Source organism: Henckelia pumila, chromosome 3 (assembly GCF_033568475.1).
Source record: "Henckelia pumila isolate YLH828 chromosome 3, ASM3356847v2, whole genome shotgun sequence".
Classification (NCBI taxonomy): Eukaryota; Viridiplantae; Streptophyta; class Magnoliopsida; order Lamiales; family Gesneriaceae; genus Henckelia; species Henckelia pumila.
Window position 1 is genome coordinate 66,319,788 of NC_133122.1, and position 9,565 is coordinate 66,329,352.

General features: G+C 34.0%; 1 pseudogene; it reads left to right on the forward strand.

Moving 5' to 3' along the window:
* The first annotated feature begins 3,733 nt into the window (after positions 1–3,733).
* On the forward strand, positions 3,734–8,755 carry LOC140891427 (alanine--glyoxylate aminotransferase 2 homolog 3, mitochondrial-like; annotated as a pseudogene).
* Positions 8,756–9,565: the final 810 nt, after the last annotated feature.

The window sequence follows — 9,565 nt, forward strand, 5'->3', positions numbered from 1 at the left end:
ATGCATGATAGCTACTCAAGATTGCAAGGAGACAATATTGATTAAAAGGTTATTGGAGGAGCTTGGGCACAAACAAGAAAAGATTCATCTATTTTGTGACAGTCAGAGTATCTTGCGCATTGCAAGGAATCTAGATTTTCATTCCATGACAGAAAGGAAGTGTGGATATGCAGAAGATCCATACGAAGGATAATATAGCTGAATAATTTTTTGGGGTATTTCACGTAAATATTGATGCCTATTTTATTCTTCAATTTCCATAGTTTCTATCTCGTGATGCCGCATCTGGGACCAACAAGTGGTATCAGAGACTTGACATAAAATTTCTTAAAATTCTGAGTATGCTCTGTGGTTGCAGCTTTGACTGATCTTCCACATCAGAAAAGAGTTTTTGAGATTTTAAAAGGCATGATTATTGTAGTCGAGATGACGGCAAAATATGAGATAAAAATATTTAATGGGAGAAATTTTTTGCTGTGGAAATTGAAGGTGCAAGCAATTCTAACAAAGGAACATTGCTTGACAGCTATTGGAGATAGACAGGCGGAGATCATGAATGATCAAAAGTGGAATGAGATTAAACACAATATTGTTGACAATTTGCACTTGACTATAGCGGATGAAGTATTGTCAAGTATCTCTGAAATAAATAATTCAAAACTTATTTGGGATACTCTGAAAAAATTGTACGAGGTCAAGTCACACTACACAATAAGATTTTCTTAAAGAGAAAGATTTATACTCTTCGGATGGCGGAATCCTCATCGATGACCGACCATATCAACACATTGAATACACTATTTTCCCGGTTCAACTCCATGGGGCATAAAATAGAGGAAAAATAACGTTCGGAGCTTCTACTTCAGAGTCTACCAGATTCATATGATCAATTCATCATCAATGTTACCAACAATGTTCTTTCGGATAATTTAAAATTTGACGGCATCTTAACTGCGGTTCTTGGAGAAGAGAGTCGTCGAAGGAACAAGGAAGATAGGTTGACAACGTCGAAACAAGCAGAGGCTTTACCGATGACAAGAGAAATATTGACGGAGCGTGACTCCAGTGGGAGCCACAGATATGGTAGATCCAAGTCAAAAAGTAAGAATAAGAATATTTACTGCTTTAAATGTGGCAGCAAAGGGCACTTCAAGAGAGAGTGTACAAAGTGCATTGAGAAAAGATCTCAAGAAAATGTGGCCAGTACTTCAGGCGGTGGTGAAATATTATTCAGCAAAGCAGCAACAGTTGCGGAAGGCAGACACAAATTTTTTGATGCATAGATTATGGATTCAGGAGTGACGTGTCATATGACGTCAAAGATAGAATGGTTCGATCAATATGAACCAGTTTCGGGAGGATCTGTATTCATGGAAAATGAAGCCTTGGAAATCGCTGGGATCGGTACCATCAAAATTAAAATGTTTGATGGTACTATTCGCAACATACAAGAGGTACGACATGTGAAGGGCCTGACAAAGAATATTTTTGTCGTTGAGGCAATTGGATGATATTGGATGCAAAACTCGTGTTGAGAAATGGATCATGAAGATTGTGAAATGCGTGCTTGTGGTTATGAAGGCGGAAAAGATTGCTGCAAATCTGTATGTATTGTTAGGAGAAACACACAAAGAGGTGGAACTAGTTGTTGCATCAATTGGTTCGGAATAAGAATGAACAGTGTTGTGGCATAGAAAGCTCGGTCATATGTCAGAACGAGGAATGAAGATTCACTCAGAACGGAAGCTGTTTTTGGGGCTTACAAAAGTGACTCTACCTTTTTGTGAGCATTGTGTTACCAGTAAACAACACAGATTAAAGTTTGGCACATCTACTGGCAAAATCAAAGACATATTGGAGCTGATTCATTCTGATGTTTGCCAAGCACCGGTGGTATCCATAGGAGGAACGAGATATTTTGTCTCGTTTATTGATTATTTTTCTTAGAGATGTTGGGTGTATCATCAAGAAGAAGTCGGATGTTTTTTAAGTCTTCAAAGATTTCAAAGCGCGGGTTGAACTTGATTCTGATAAGAAAATCAAATGTTTGAGGACTGACAATTCAGGAGAATATACCAGTTATGAGCTTGATGCATTGTGTCAGCATGAGGGCATCAAAAGGCAGTTCACGATGGCTTACACGCCTCAGAAGAATGGAGTGGCAGAGCGGATAAACAGTACTTTGTTGGAGAAAACAAAGGTCATGTTGAGTACTACGGGTCTAGCCAAGTCATTTTGGGCAGAAGCAGTCAAAACCGCTTCTTACATAATCAATTGTTCTCCTTCAGAGGCGATTGATTTGAAGACTCCGATGGAGGTATGGACTGACAAACCAGCTAATTATTCTCGGTTACATACATTTGGAAGTCCGGTGTACGTGTTGTAAAATGAACAAGAAAGATCGAAGTTGGATTCCAAATCCAAAAAATGTATCTTCTTGGGTAATGCTGATGGAGCAAAAGGGTTTTGCTTGTGGGATCCCACTGTCCACAAGATTATTATCAGCAGAGATGTTATCTTCAAGGAAGATAAAGTGAAGGGAAACAAAGGCACATTGAATTCAGAAACTTCTATCATTCAGGTGGAAAATAAGACAGATGAAGATCAAGTTTCTTGTGAAGCAGTACCGGAGCATGAGGTACAAGAACCAGTTGAGTCAGAGGTTTCCAAAGTGAGGCAGTCAACCCCTCTTCCTATTAACTTCAAGTTATCTTCTGAGATGTGTCCTAGCATTGAAACAGAGAGGATAGAGATGTCTCGAGTACCGTATGCATAAGCAGTGAGAAGTTTAATGTTTGATATGATCTGTACTAGACCATACATTGCACAAGCAGTGAGAGTAGTCAGTCGGTATATGGAGAATCTTGGACAAAAGCATTGGAGCACGATTAAGAGGATCCTTAAATACATTAAGGTTACCTCGGATGCTGCATTATGTTTTGGAGGATTAGATTTTATACTTAGAGGCTATGTGGATTCAGATTACGCAGGTGATCCAGATAAAAGAAAATCTACTACAGGTTATGTGTTTATAGTTGCAGGAGGTGCAGTAAGCTGGGTTTCAAAACTGCAAACAGTTGTGTCATTATCTACAACGGAGGCAGAATACATGACAGCTACTCAAGTTTTCAAGGAAGAAATATGGATTAAAAGGTTATTGGAGGAGTTTGGACACAAACAAGAGAAAATTCCTTTGTTTTGTGACAGTCAGAGTGTCTTGCACATTGCAAGGAATCCAACATTTCATTTCAGGACTAAACACATTGGAGTTTAATTTTACTTTTTACGAGAAGTAGTAGAGGATGAAGTGTGGATATGCAGAAGATCCATACGAAGGATAACATAGCTGATGTTCTGACCAAGCCAGTGAGCACAGAGAAGTTCGAATGGTGTAGATCCTCAACTAGCCTAACAAAAACGTCAACAACAGGGAATGGCAAAATTCAAAGGATATGTGGAGATGTGTTTGATTCTCAATCAAATCTTCAAGTAGGAAAAATTTCAGACAAATGTCAGCAACATTTAATAAGGTAGGTGGAAAATAGGCAAAGTGCACGTCTCTTTTTCCTTTGTCAATTATGGCAGGTGAGAAGTTTTGAAACGAAAGCATGACGAGGAAGCAGATTGTGAATTTTGTTTTGTTCACGCGGAGGAGGAGCTCTATAAATAGAGCCCTCCGCTCTTCATTTCTAGCATCTCATTCTCAAGTTCTTTCTTATGTTCTTGAGTTTCATCTCCCTTTTATTTCTATATATATTTGTGAGATAGGTTTTTTCTTGTATTAAGAAAGTCAGTGTCTCTTTGGAAACACAAAGAAATGCTGTAATTTTTCAAATATCATAGTGAAATATTTTGATCTTGACTGTGGTTTTTACCCTAATAATTTTTTGGAGTTTTTCACGTAAATCTTGGTGTCTATTTTATTCTTCAATTTTCATAGTTTCTATCTCGTGATGTCGCACCTGGGACCAACAGTTCTTCCATCTCCACCCACACACACACACATATATATACAACAGACGTTAACATTCACAAACGAGATATATACAAGGAGTATGAGGAGTCTTGTGATGATCAAGAGGAGATTGTGGGAACCGAGACGGTTCCAAACAAGCCGATGATGGAAGACTCAAGCTGTCGATGCATGTATTAATGTGGCGAACGACTCGGACATAACTCCTGTGATGCCACCCTTCGACTACACTCCGCCGAAGTACACCGGCCCCACTGCTGACAAAATTTTGAAGAAGCGGAGGGAGTTTCTTAGCCCACCCATGTTTCACTTGTACAAAAAACCCGTGAGTTTGTTTTGCATGTCTGAAATCGTAGAAAAAAAAAAGAATGGATTTTTCTGGATCAAAAAAAAATTAATAAATAGACAAAAATTTAAAAATCCAAGATTTGTTTCAATAACTTATTATGATGATTTATTTCAAAGCTCTATTATAAGGTCAATTCAAATAGTTATTAATAAAAAGTATTCGAATAAAAATAAATGATTATAATAAAAATTATATGATGTTTTCAAAAATTTCAAAAATTTAAAATAAATAGACATAAAATCAAATATCCAAGATTTATTTCAGTTATTTATTACGATGATTTATTCAAAGATCTATGTTTTTACTAATTCTATACTTATACTATTTGGTTCGAGATTATAATATTAGTTTGTTTGATTCTAAAAAATAGTTGTATCACTTCAAAGAAAAACATTGGTTATTTAAATTTATTATCGTATAGCTTATAAATCAATGATTATTAATAATTCCTTACGAAATATACACTATAATATAAATAAAATATCATGCATTTGGGTGATTACTTTGACAAAAAAACATTATATATGAATTGATACAAAAATAAAATATTAATAAAAACATGGTAAATTAGAATATTTTGATATATGTAAATTATTATGTATACTAAATTATTTTTTTATGATGTAATTAACATCGTTATTATTCATTAAAAAATAATTTGGTACAAAGATTAATTTATTTTGAATTTTTTTATATTTTGTATTTTTGAATAAAAAACTATTTTGTTAAATAATTAATGAAAAATTTATAATTAAAAAGTGTAATAAATAATCTTTCATTATACTTGATAAGTTTAGTTTTTATTTGGTGAAAGAGAAGAAAACAAAACGCTAATTAAATATGATAAATTTAGGATGGAAATTAAATTATTAATTAATATGAAATAATGCTTAGTGAAATTATCCTTAAATATATAATAATATTTAAGAAAAATTTTATTTAAGATGTTTAGATGATGATATAAACTATTAATTAATATAAAATATAAATTCTAATTTGAATTAATAAATAATAATATTAATAATAAAAGTGAGTGGATTTAGTATTTTTGTTATTAATTCATTATTTTATCATTAAAATCATTTACTTATTTTACAAAGATAATAATAATAATAATAATAATAATAATAATAACAACAACAACAACAACGACAACAACAACAACAACAACAACAACAACAACAACAACAACAACAACAACAACATTGAGTTTAGTGATATTTGTTAATATATCTTTAATTTGTCATCAAATGCTTTTGTAGTAGAAGGTTTTTTTTATTATCATATATATCATATTATTAATATATTGGATTTATTGATAATTATTTTTAAAACTATTTTTTAACTATTGCAGAAATATAACATTTATTATGAAAATTTAATTTGATATAATTTTGAAAGTTTTAGTGCAAAATAAATGGAGTAATTGATAAATTAATAATCAACATATTAAATATTATTTAAGTGTTTAAAACATAGACTAATTTTTATAGAAAACGATGAGGTGATAATCATAGTATTTAAGTTTTTTTATAAAAAAAAACTTTTTTATGAATTTTTATTTTAATTTTATATTTCTATGTTAAATGGATCATATTATAATTTAATAAATAATTACAAAAGGATTATATATATTTAAAAAATTGAAAATTTCAAATATAAGATAATAAATGACAAAAAAAGGTTAGCAACTTAACAATTCTAGTTATTATGTTATTTGTTAATTATGAACACTAATTTCATATATTATTTTATTTAAATAATTATTCATATGTTTTGATTTCTTATTGTCTTTTGCCATTTAATATTTTGAGTCAATGTTTTGAGCATTTTTTTCACCACTTTATACTTTCATCTATATATAATTTTGTACTCAATGTGCTAAATATTTTTCTAAGGTGTCTTATTTTTTGCTTATGGTATATTCATGGTTTTAAGTTATATATAGATTTATGAGTCAATATTTTTTTAAAATTAGATAATATATTTTATTATTAGTTTTATTTTTAATTCAATTATACAACATAAAATAAGGGATTTTACGTGTGGAATACGTGCATTTTTACTAGTTTTAAGAAAACTCGAAAAGACCTAAATTTAGTTGGTTGCCTTGAGTATGTGTGGGAAAATTTTGTATGGACCTCTTCTTCTGTTTATGATGTTATGAGATGATTGGTGAAAGGATACTAGATGCGATATGGATGATTGTAAATTAATTTTACAGCATGACATACCGATAGATACTTGGTATATATATAGGTATAGAAAGTGCTGAATGAGATTAATTAAAAGCTGTGCTTGATAAGCACATGAAATAGATCATGTTTTGAGGGATGAGTTGCTTTACACATGCAGGTCAATATAGTGCACGGCAAGATGCAATACTTATTTGATGAGAATGGGCGGAGATATGTCGATGCTTTCGGCGGTATTGCGACAGTGTGTTGTGGCCATTGTCACCCTGATGTGGTTAAAGCTGTTACGGATCAAACCAAAAGTTTGCAACACTCAACTATTCTGTATCTGAATCATGCAATTACTGATTTTGCTGAAGCACTAGCTTCCAAGCTGCCTGGAGATCTCAAGGTACATAATATACTTTGTCTTTTTCACTATAGGTCGTCAATGCGTCTGGTGGCTCTTTTTCCATTAGCCATCTCTATCTTCTGTCACAGCTTATGACCGAACCGTTGTAATCAGAAAAATATGATGTGAAGAAGGAATATTATTGATGTAATGGGATTGACGATGCAGGTTTTTTTTCACGAATTCTGGGACGGAGGCGAATGAGCTAGCAATGATGATGGCTCGATTATACACAGGATGTCATGATATCATATCCCTCAGAAACGCGTACCATGGAAATGCAGGGGGGACCATGGGAGCCACCGCGCAAAGTAACTGGAAATTCAATGTTGTCCAGGTACAAGCAACATGTATCATATTGATAATTGGAACTTGTTTGGAATAACTCATTGAATCATGTAAATGCTTAGCTATATTTCAAAAAGATTTTTTGATATATAGTATGTTCTCATCAACAGAGTGGAGTTCACCATGCCGTAAATCCAGACCCCTATAGAGGTTCCTTTGGTGCAGATGGTGAAAAATATTCGAGAGACGTTCAAGATTTGATCCAGTTTGGAACTTGTGGTCATGTAGCTGGTTTTATATCTGAAGCAATACAGGTAGCTACTCTCTTGAAGCTTCTTAATAGGAAAACATACTATTTATTACTTGAATGGTTTAATTTCTTTTCATGCACAACAGGGTGTAGGTGGGATCGTCGAGTTAGCTCCAGGTTATTTGCCTGCTGCATACCATAGCATAAGAAATGCAGGGGGACTATGTATTGCGGATGAGGTTCAGTGCGGATTTTCCCGCACTGGAAGCCATTTTTGGGGATTTGAGTCCCATGATGTTGTGCCTGATATAGTCACAATGGCTAAGGTTGATTTGAATGTCTTCAATTTTGTCAAGTGAACAACCCTTAAGCTGCATTTAAAGATAATGCTTGTTTCTTTCTTATTGGATTGTAGGGCATAGGCAACGGAGTTCCCCTCGGAGCCGTAGTAACTACTCCAAAGGTAGCTGAAGTCTTGACCCGAAGAAGTTACTTCAACACGTTTGGAGGAAACCCCGTCTGTACAGCAGCTGGACTTGCTGTTCTAAGAGTCATTGACAGAGAAAACCTTCAAGAAAACGCACATGTAGTTGGTTCTTACCTAAAAGATCGCCTCAATTCTCTCAAATCCAAACATGAAAGTAAAGATGTCCTTTTTCTCGTGTAATTTCAAGTTTTCACTGCTCCTAGTACGTTTTCTTGACATTTCATACCTGAATACATAGTAATTGGTGATGTGAGGGGAAGAGGATTAATGCTTGGGGTTGAACTGGTCACGGATCGCCAACTGAAGACCCCTGCGAAGATGGAAATTCTTCAAGTGATGGAGAAAATGAAAGGTACCTCGTTTTCTGTCCCTTCCTAAGTCTATTCGTGCAATGAAACACAACTATTTCCAATGGTGATAAGATTAAATTTGAGTGTCAAGATATGGGAGTACTCATCGGCAAAGGAGGCTTCCACGAAAATGTTTTCAGAATTACACCTCCACTCTGCTTCAGTAGAGATGATGCTGGTAAATGACAATAATTCCAGCTAATACTTACATGATGTTTGTTTATACTTTACTGATGTAATTGTTATTTGTTCATGAGACAGACTTTGTTGTGGATGTAATGGACCTTGCAATGACCAAATTTTAAACAGGGCCATCAAGTTCTGCTGAATCCTTTGCTTCTTCAATGATGACTTTTGTCGATTAATATTTGACTGTTAATCAAGCATCCTGTGTACCATAGTTCCTAATGCATATCTTCTAATGTCTTCCTTCGTTTTCACGTTTATGTTCTTGTTCTCGTGATCAGCAATATATGACAGTAAAAAGTTAATGGATACCAAAATATTTAAGTTGTATAAATTTAATAATATTTATTCATAACTGTTGAATATTAAATATTAGATGATTATCAACTATTTAAGATTAGATAGGATTTTATCTTTATGCATTTGTATTTTAATTCTTTAGATTAGGATAATCATTATCTTATTATATTCCTTAGTTTCAGGTTTCTAGTTAGGCGTACAGTTCTATAAAGTTCTTGTATTTTTCCCTTTCTTAGATTAATGGAAAACAGCCTATTTTCTCTTTCATAAAAACCACATGGTATCAGAGACGGGAGAAATCTCATGACCTAATACGGCATGGCTTCACCGTCCAAATCCTCCAGCCTCGATACAATGGCTTCAGCACCAACATCTGCTGATACTATCCCTACTCCTAATCCAATAACCAGCCACAAACTAAATGGAGAAAACTTCCTGCAATGGTCGCAATCTGTGCTCATGTTTATTCGAGGCAGAGGAAAGGAAGACTTCATCTCCGGCGCATCAAAATGCCCTGAATCCATCGATTCGAAATTTAAGGTTTGGAATTCCGAGAACAATATGATTATGTCTTGGCTAATCAACTCGATGACAACAGAAATCGGAGAAAACTTCCTCTTATTTCATTCGGCAAGGGAAATATGGGATGCTGCCTGTGACACCTATTCCTCAAGAGACAATATATCGGAACTATTTGGCATTGAAAGCAATCTGCATGACCTTCGACAAGGGGACTCTACAGTAACAGCTTACTTCACAACCCTCACTCGACATTGGCAGCAACTCGATCTCTTTG